The sequence below is a fragment of the Cebus imitator genome, unplaced genomic scaffold (assembly GCF_001604975.1).
Source record: "Cebus imitator isolate Cc_AM_T3 unplaced genomic scaffold, Cebus_imitator-1.0 Scaffold368, whole genome shotgun sequence".
NCBI lineage: Eukaryota > Metazoa > Chordata > Mammalia > Primates > Cebidae > Cebus > Cebus imitator.
In genome coordinates, this window is record NW_016107683.1 from 953,402 (window position 1) to 961,454 (window position 8,053).

The 8,053-nt window shown below is 40.5% G+C and overlaps 1 long non-coding RNA gene across 3 annotated transcripts in view; it reads left to right on the top strand.

Moving 5' to 3' along the window:
* Positions 1 to 3,624, top strand: part of LOC119468020 — a 23,068-nt gene extending 19,444 nt beyond the window's left edge. Inside the window, exon 3 of one of the 3 annotated variants that reach the window (XR_005196652.1) lies at positions 2,379 to 3,624. This is a non-coding gene — a long non-coding RNA (uncharacterized LOC119468020). Of the gene's footprint in view, positions 1 to 44; positions 210 to 2,378 lie in introns of those variants that run through there. The other 2 variants (XR_005196651.1, XR_005196650.1) reach the window with 2 other exon arrangements.
* The last annotated feature ends 4,429 nt before the right edge of the window (positions 3,625 to 8,053 follow it).

Below are 8,053 nucleotides of genomic sequence, written 5' to 3' on the forward strand. Positions count from 1 at the left end.
AGGAAGAGCAATGTGCCACCTTCCCACATCAACTTTGCTTACAGGAAACTGTTTCCTCCACAACCCCAGAAGGAAGGCTGGACAAAGGGGCAAAGTTCTGAAAACTGGCAAGCACTCAGAGAAGGGACAAGGAGAACCAGATAGGGATGGCGGGTTAGAGAAATGAATTCCAGAGCAAAGAGGAGGTACAGAGGTGAATAGGCCTTTGGTTTATTTACTTTAATAAATAAAAGTAATTCAATAAATAAAACTAATCCAACTAATTTCTTTAATATATGATGACTCTAAAACCTTGGTTAAAAACCCACTCAGGTTGTATAAACTTCCACCCTTCAGCGGCCCCAATTTCGAATAGGAGACCCTTGGTAGGAGCTAACAATATGCTCGGGGCACTGATGTGCCTGTTATCAACAGTATGAACCTCAATTCATCTTACTAAATGCCTTGGACAGAATCCAGCTTGAGACTCAGAAAACACTTTGGGATAAAAGATGTTGTCACTAAAGAAACCCTGTTTGCTTATCAAAGCACAGGCAACCAATTAATAGTTTTATCACTAATACTATTACCCCGAGGGCTAAAATTAGGTTTATTTATTTATTTAAAGTTCAACATCCTAAATTCCACTCTAATACACAACAAGGTACGGCTCATATTACAAATGAATAACTTAATTAAAAAACATTGATTTTGCTCATTGACTGCTGCAAATTTTATTAAATATTAATGATAACATTTTGTCTTTTTTATACGAGTCATGAAAGTTTTATGCGCTCTCTCCCCTACAGCAGCCTTAGATTTCATGACAAAATCTTAGGCAGCTCAAAGTACAAACATAAATATTGCATTGGCCAGCTTGGTACAATATATGTGTGTACATAAGCCGATAAAAGGATGTGTGTATATTTACCCAAATGAGCGTGAGTGAGGAAAGCTGACATAAGGCAGGCAAGGGAGAAACTTACATGGTGAAAGTTTACGTTTTATTTTAACCACCAAGAAAGGTCACCCAGAAAGAAAGTCCTAGAACAAGTGCCCCCTCAGACAAGACCTCAGAACCTCTAACCACGTCTGTCCTTTTGTCAAATTCTGTATATGGAATCCAAGGCACAAAACACTGCTCCATAAACCACATGATTTTACAGGTTTCAAGTCTATGGCAAGAGGTTTCACCATAAGGACAAATGTCTCCTCTTTCCTCATCCCATGTATGCAACAACAAATGAAAAATTCAATAAAAGCCACCAGGCTATGAGAGAGCCTTTAAAATTTTTGCAGTTTTTTTTTTTTTTTTTTTTTTTTTTTTTTTTTTTCTTTTGTTTTTTTTTTTTTTTTTTTTTTTACATGTTTATATTAGAGTCTGCACAGCCTTGTGTTGTTATCCGTCTAGATGGACTAGAAGTCACCCTTATCTGGTTTTCTCCAAGCTTTTAATGTTTGGGATCAGCTGACAGCTGTGCGCAGTGAATCAGGCAACACCATGATTTGGAATGTTTTTCTATCACTTGGAAAATCACACTTAAAAAAATTCATAAAGCACTCAGTAGAACTTCATTTCTTTGAACTTCTGCAGTAACTGATTTTTTTTCTTTCTTTGTATCTCAAAGTCATTTAGAAACAAGTGAGAAGTTAATTTCTTGAGGTCATTTCCTCAAATCACCTCCCAGGTCAGGAAGACAGCTCTGGCCTCTGCATTACACTGTCTTTCCAAAACGTAACCCATTTCCTTAGGGATACAATCATCGCAACACAGACTTGAAAACAAAGCTGCAGTCTGATTAAGTACTTGCCAGGAAGATTCCAGTCATATTCTGCATAGTTTGCAAATACTCATGTAGGGAAAGGTGAGGGAGAGAGGAAGGGAAGGACAGGAGCTTTCCAAAGGAAATATTTCACATGGAAAACATCAAGCATTTTCTAAAATGAGTAATTAAAAGACAGAATAGAATATCTTTAAGATATAAGCTTCTTTGAAATGCAAAATAGAATGTCAAATAGGCAATGGAAGATAATAGGTGTAAATCAATGTATTCAATATCATAGCTCCTATAAAAGGAGACTTAGGGACCTGAGTATATGTCTGGGTGTTTCAGCACTGTATTGGTTTGGGCTGAGTTATCAAGTTTCTGATTATGTTTGCCCTCCTCCACTACTTCCTCTCTCCTTCAGCTCCCAGTGGCCCCTGGAAAGCCCATTTCTCCCCTCACTCCTGGGTCCTTCTGCTGCTGGTGGCCTCAGGGTCTGTTATGTCCCCTGGTTCCACCCTAAAAGTCCTTCCTAGAAGTCTTTTGAAATGCTTGAGATGGATTTCTTTCTTCTCTTACTTCCTTCTCTCCTCCTCTTCCTCCTTCCCTCTTTTCCATTCTTTTTCCCACTAGATTTCTAAAACAAGCAAAGAAGTTGCAGCTTTTACTAGGTGTCCTTTTCAGACTGTGTTATGTAAAACAACTCTAGACATCAAGTTGCAGGTGGCTTTAAAAAAGAAATCTTCTAAAGAAAGTAAGGTAGAATACATGACATGAGATTTGGCACACAGATTTTCAGTGAATTTCGAGATATGCAAAATGCTACCCAGTTACATCAGTATCATTTCCCTTTCTGTTGTGGAATGAAGTTTCCTTTCCTAATGAGGAATGCTAAGGGAAACAGAACAAAGCTACAAAGAAAAGAACCATTCTTTGCAATGGCATTTGACACTGGACCCCGGGGCATGTGCTCCGTAAGTTTGACACATTTTGAAAGTACCGGTGTCCCCAGCTCAGCTTGACTGTGAACCGGGTCTACATAGCCACCTTTAGTCCTCCCAGGGAATAAATTAAATCTGCATCTTGACTGTGTTGCCTGGAAGAGACTGTTCAATTATTTATGGCGCAATAGCAGAGAGTTGCTCTTCTCTGCAAGTTGGGGGGGCGAGGGTGGGAGTGTACATTGCCTCTTGCCTACTTCAGGCCACGGCGTTAGTGAGTCCAGTAATGTCTAGAGAAAATAACAAGGCTGGAGGCAACCAAGATATATTAACGAAAAAGAGGCAGTAAATCACTTTTTACTGTTTGGAGACTGCTCAGGCCAGCGCAACTGCTACCGTGTTCTGGTGCTGCCCGGGCTGTGGCAGAAGTGCACTGATGCCTGACTGCGGAAGGCTGGGCAGGCGGCTGGTTAAAGACCACATGGATTTAAGGCTGAAGTTTGAAAATGGAAATAAGAAGAAACTCAAGAATTTGTAACCAGGGATTTTACTAATTGGAGACTTCTGCTTTCCATTTTCGGTCCTAATTCACAGACACAGTGTCATAACAGCTTCATGTTGAGAATCAGAAGACCCAACTCTTGGTCTCAGAGGGCTGACTTCTTTAAAGTTTTTGTTATTTACTAGTATTTCGGAAATCACTGAAGCACAGAGTCACTTGGAGAGCCACAGTGGCGTTTCTGTGAGGGTGAGTCTTTGCAGTGGAGACTTAGCCCTTGATCCATGCAGTCCAAATTGCTTTAACATAGAAAAGAATAAATAATACTACTGTATAATTATTGAGAAGATTTAAACACAAGATTTAAACACATATATCCCGAGATAGGCAATACGTTTACATGTCAAGGCAAAATAATCTCAATACCTTGTGGCCTTTTTTTTTTAAAATGCCAAATGTCCCTAAGTTTAATGTACATATCTTTTAAAGTATATTTATTAAATTCTATTACTTTCATTGAAATAATCTTTAACAAAAATGTTAAAGATGGATGTCATTCCTATTTATTTTTCTGAAGAATTCATAAAAATACATAAATATTGTGGATTCTTGGTTAAAATGTTGTTACCATTCTCTTATTTCTTTGCTAGTAAAGAAAGATTTTAGATTTTAAGATGGTAAATAGGGTTGAGGTCTGGCATAACGTAAGATATACGTAATCACAATGGCAATATAATAAACCATTTAAAATTGGACATTACTTTTTTTTTGAGATAGGGTCTCCCTATGTTGCTGTGACTGATCCTCATACTCCCGGGCTCAAGCAATCCTCTCAGCTTCCAGTGTAGCTGGGACCACAGAAATGCACCATTGCACTTGGGTATTTAATTTTTGTAATGACTCATGGGCAGTTTTCTAAATGATCCATTATGTTGATAAGGCATGAGGAAAGAACGTAACATGGCAGAGGGGTGCAGAGGAAGTGGACACCACATGGAAGTAAACATGGAAGAGCCCAAAGGCTGCCTATTTTGTAATTTTTCATAAAATCAGGGCTTAGAAAATGCTGTGTCTTTGTTGTCGGGACAGAGCAGAAATTCCACCCTAAAGTATATATGCAGGACATTCGCTGTTTCAATTTTTTTTTTTCTTGACATGAAGCCTTGCTCTGTCCTGCAGGCTGGAGTGCAGTGGCATGATCTCAGCTCAATGTAACCTCCACTTTCTGGGTTCAAGGGATTCGCCTGCCTCAGCCTCCTGAGTAGCTGGGATTACAGGTGCGCACCAAAATGCCTGGCTAATTTTTGTATTTTTAGTAGAGATGGAGTGTCATCATGTTGGCCAGGCTGGTCTTGAACTCCTGACCTCGTGATCTGACCACTTTGGCCTCCCAAAATGCTAAGATTGCAGGTGTAAGCCACTGTGCCCAACCCATTGTTTCAGTTTCTAAGGGGTATTAAATAACCTAATTTCATTGGAAGTATAATAGAAATCAAATATGTGATATTTACATGGATCTTTTCTCTTCTGAGAACTCAAGAGTTTTTTAGACCTATCTAATCCCTCCAATATCCAAGTTGAGTCCAATTTTTACATCATTTTACTATTAACGAAAGTAAGGAATGGAAAAAAATGAGTTTTTGCTTTCTAGACAGATATAGAAATAGATATATGGAGTAGTTTGGTTTGTCCTAATATTAGCACGTGTTACTGTAATACTATTATACATGTGTGGTACACATTAATCAGTTCTCTTGTCTAGAAAGAAAAGTGCTGGATTGGAGACACACCTACCACTGAAATTAGCATCAAAAATAAATTCTAGGAAGACCTACAAATTTGCTAGCAGTGAGCCACAAATTCTTCCCTTTCTCTACCATGTTTAAACTTTTTGTTGATCTATATAATATACATAGAAAAAAGTATACATATCACAAATGATACATCCATTGATTTCTATACCTTTTGCTTTTAACAACATAGTGATAAGAACTTGCTCAAAGGTTAAGGCAGGAGAGCAGTCAGTAGGAAGGAAGAAGATGAAAACTAGGAGAATTTTAGCATGTTGGTGGCAGATGGCAGATCCCAAAGACAGCTGCAATATCTCCCATCCCATCTGCTCTTCTGCCATGTGACCTTTCTACTCTCCCACCAGGGCTAGAGTTTGCTTCTCTACCCACTGATACCTGGTTAGGCTCTGCGACTGCTTTGATCAACAGAATAGAGCAGACATGAGACCTTGCCATTTCTGGGCACAAGCCTTTAACTGGCGTGGGAGCTTCTTCCTGCCTCTTGGAATATTTGTTCTTGGTGTGCTCTTTAAGAAGCCCAAGCCACATGCAAGGGCCTTGTGTAGGTATTTCATTCACACCCACCTGAGCTCCCAGCCAGCCATCAATTTCCAAACTTGTGTGTGCGCCATCTTGCATCTCTGGCCCAGTCAAGGCTGTAACTGTAGCCCCAACCACCATCTGACTTCAACTGTTGGAGGTGAGCCCAGTGAGAAATACCCAGCTGAGCCCAGTCAAAGCACAGAACCATGAGAGATAATCAATTGTTGTTTTAAAGCCACTAATTCTGGGGGTGGTATGCTAAATAGGAACAGATAACTGGGACAGGTACCAACACACAGATCTAGGAATCTGACTTTTGGATATAGGAGGAAGGCGGAAAATACACAAGAATAAGCAAGTTTGTAGATATATTTTCAGATTGTATAGGTGGGAAATTACAGGTGAGAATCTGGATACAGTATCATTTGGTAAGAAAGAAAGAAGGATGGGAGGTTGGGTTTAAAAAAGAACAAATATTTGAAATATCAGATATATGGAAATGAAGACAGAATCCAGCAAAAAGGTCACTGACATACTTGAAGGCATGCTGACGTTTAAGCTATAAATCTGAAGAATACCATCTGCCTGGGGGCTGGGATTTTCTCCACATGGGCTCAGCTATCCAGGTCAGGAGAAGAGAAAGAATACAATTGGATTAATCTTGGATTGCAGGTTTAAAGAGTAGATGAGGAAGGAAGAGAGAGTGAGATAGCTGTGGGTTCTTGTAGGCAAGAGTTGAAGGCATGGCCTGTGGGTTTTGGTCTGTGCGGCTGGGAGAGGCTTGATAATAGAAATGAGAGCAGAAAAGGTGCAGAAGTGTGAAGCCAATAAGATTAGCTATATAAGAAAAAGAATGAGAACCCTGGAGAGATAGGTTGTGATCCAAAATAGAATGTTATACCATCCTTTGATGTGTTTGTCTTTTTTATAACATCACTAGTAACTGAGAGTTTTACCTAGAAAATATTTAAAGACTAAGAATAAACCAGTTAATATTTCCACTTGTCAGTAACTTGTGAAATCTCTGGCGGGAAGATGGTCCGCAACGGAGGGTGAGACCGTGTATTTGTCCACACCACTGGCATGCTGGAGCCGGCTCACAACCACCTGGGGAGCCCACTTTGTGTACCTTTTCCATATCTGCACTCAGTGACATCATGTTGGTACCTTGAAATTGGCCATGGTGGAAATATTTACACCATAGAGATATGCAGACAGTATAAGTCAGAGCTTTTTTCCCCCAGAGAGTAGGGGGAACATCTATCAGCACACCACTACCCACAGCCTCCCTATACTCTGCAATCAGTAAGATAATTTAATTTTGCCTATTTCTTATCTACATAGATATATTTACTAATGCCTTATTCTGCATAAATCTATCCAAAGGACACAAAAGATTATATTACCACACTTTTTTTCTTTTTTTTTTTTTTTGAGATAGAGTTTCACTCTTGTTGGCCAGGCTGGAGTGCAATACTGAGATCTCGGCTCACTGCAATCTCTGTCTCCTGTGTTCAAGCAATTCTCCTGCCTCAGCCTCCCAGGTAGCTGGGATTACAGGCGCCCACCACCATGCCCAGCAAACTTTTTGTATTTTTAGTACAGATGGGTTATCACCATGTTGGCCAGGCTGGTCTTGAACTCCTGACCACAGGTAATCCGAATGCCTTGGCCTCCCAAAGTGCTGGGATTACAGGCATGAGCCACTGCGCTCAGCCCTTACCACACTTTTATTAGCTGCATGAATCCTGATTGTTGGATTCACAGTAAGTCGATTTCTTTTTTTTTTTCTTTTGAAATGACAGTGTCTTGCTCTGTTGCCCAGACTGGAGTGCAGTGGCACAAAACTGGCTCACTGTTGCTCTACCTGCTGGGTTCAAGCAATTCTGCCGCCTCAGCCTCCCACGTAGCTGGGACTACAGGTGAGTGGCACCACGCCTGGCTAATTTTTGTATTTTTAGTAGAGGTGGGGTTTTACCATGTTGGCCAGGCTGGTCTCAAACTCTTGGCCTCAAGTGATCCTCCTGCCTCAGTCTCCCAAAGTCCTGGGATTAGAGGCATAAACCACCGCACCATTTCTTACTTGTAAAGACTCATAGCTCCCCTTTCCCTACATGGGGCATTCCAAGATGGAAGACAAGAGGCAACAAAACAAGCTGAAGTCAGTGTTGTGAAGATGTAGGCCTTGTCCAGATGTACAGAATGGAATAAAGGATTACCCGTGAAATGATTGCTTTGAGAGGGAAAACCAGGTGCACTTTGACCTCACTTCTCGGTGAGCTTGTGGGAAAGAGGAATGGAAGCGAGGCAGCAGCTTTTCATGGACCAGTGTGAACCCGCATGTTAATACTGGTCTCAGGACCAGGAATCTACCCCAAACATGCACCTCCCTTCTGCTGTTACTTCACAAATACTGTAACAGTCACTAGAAAGGCTGCTAAATAATTGATCACTTAGAAAAAAATTATTTAACCTTCCCAATTTGCCCAATGATGTAGCTGGTTTATTACCCTCTAGGGCCCAAACAGGCTTATC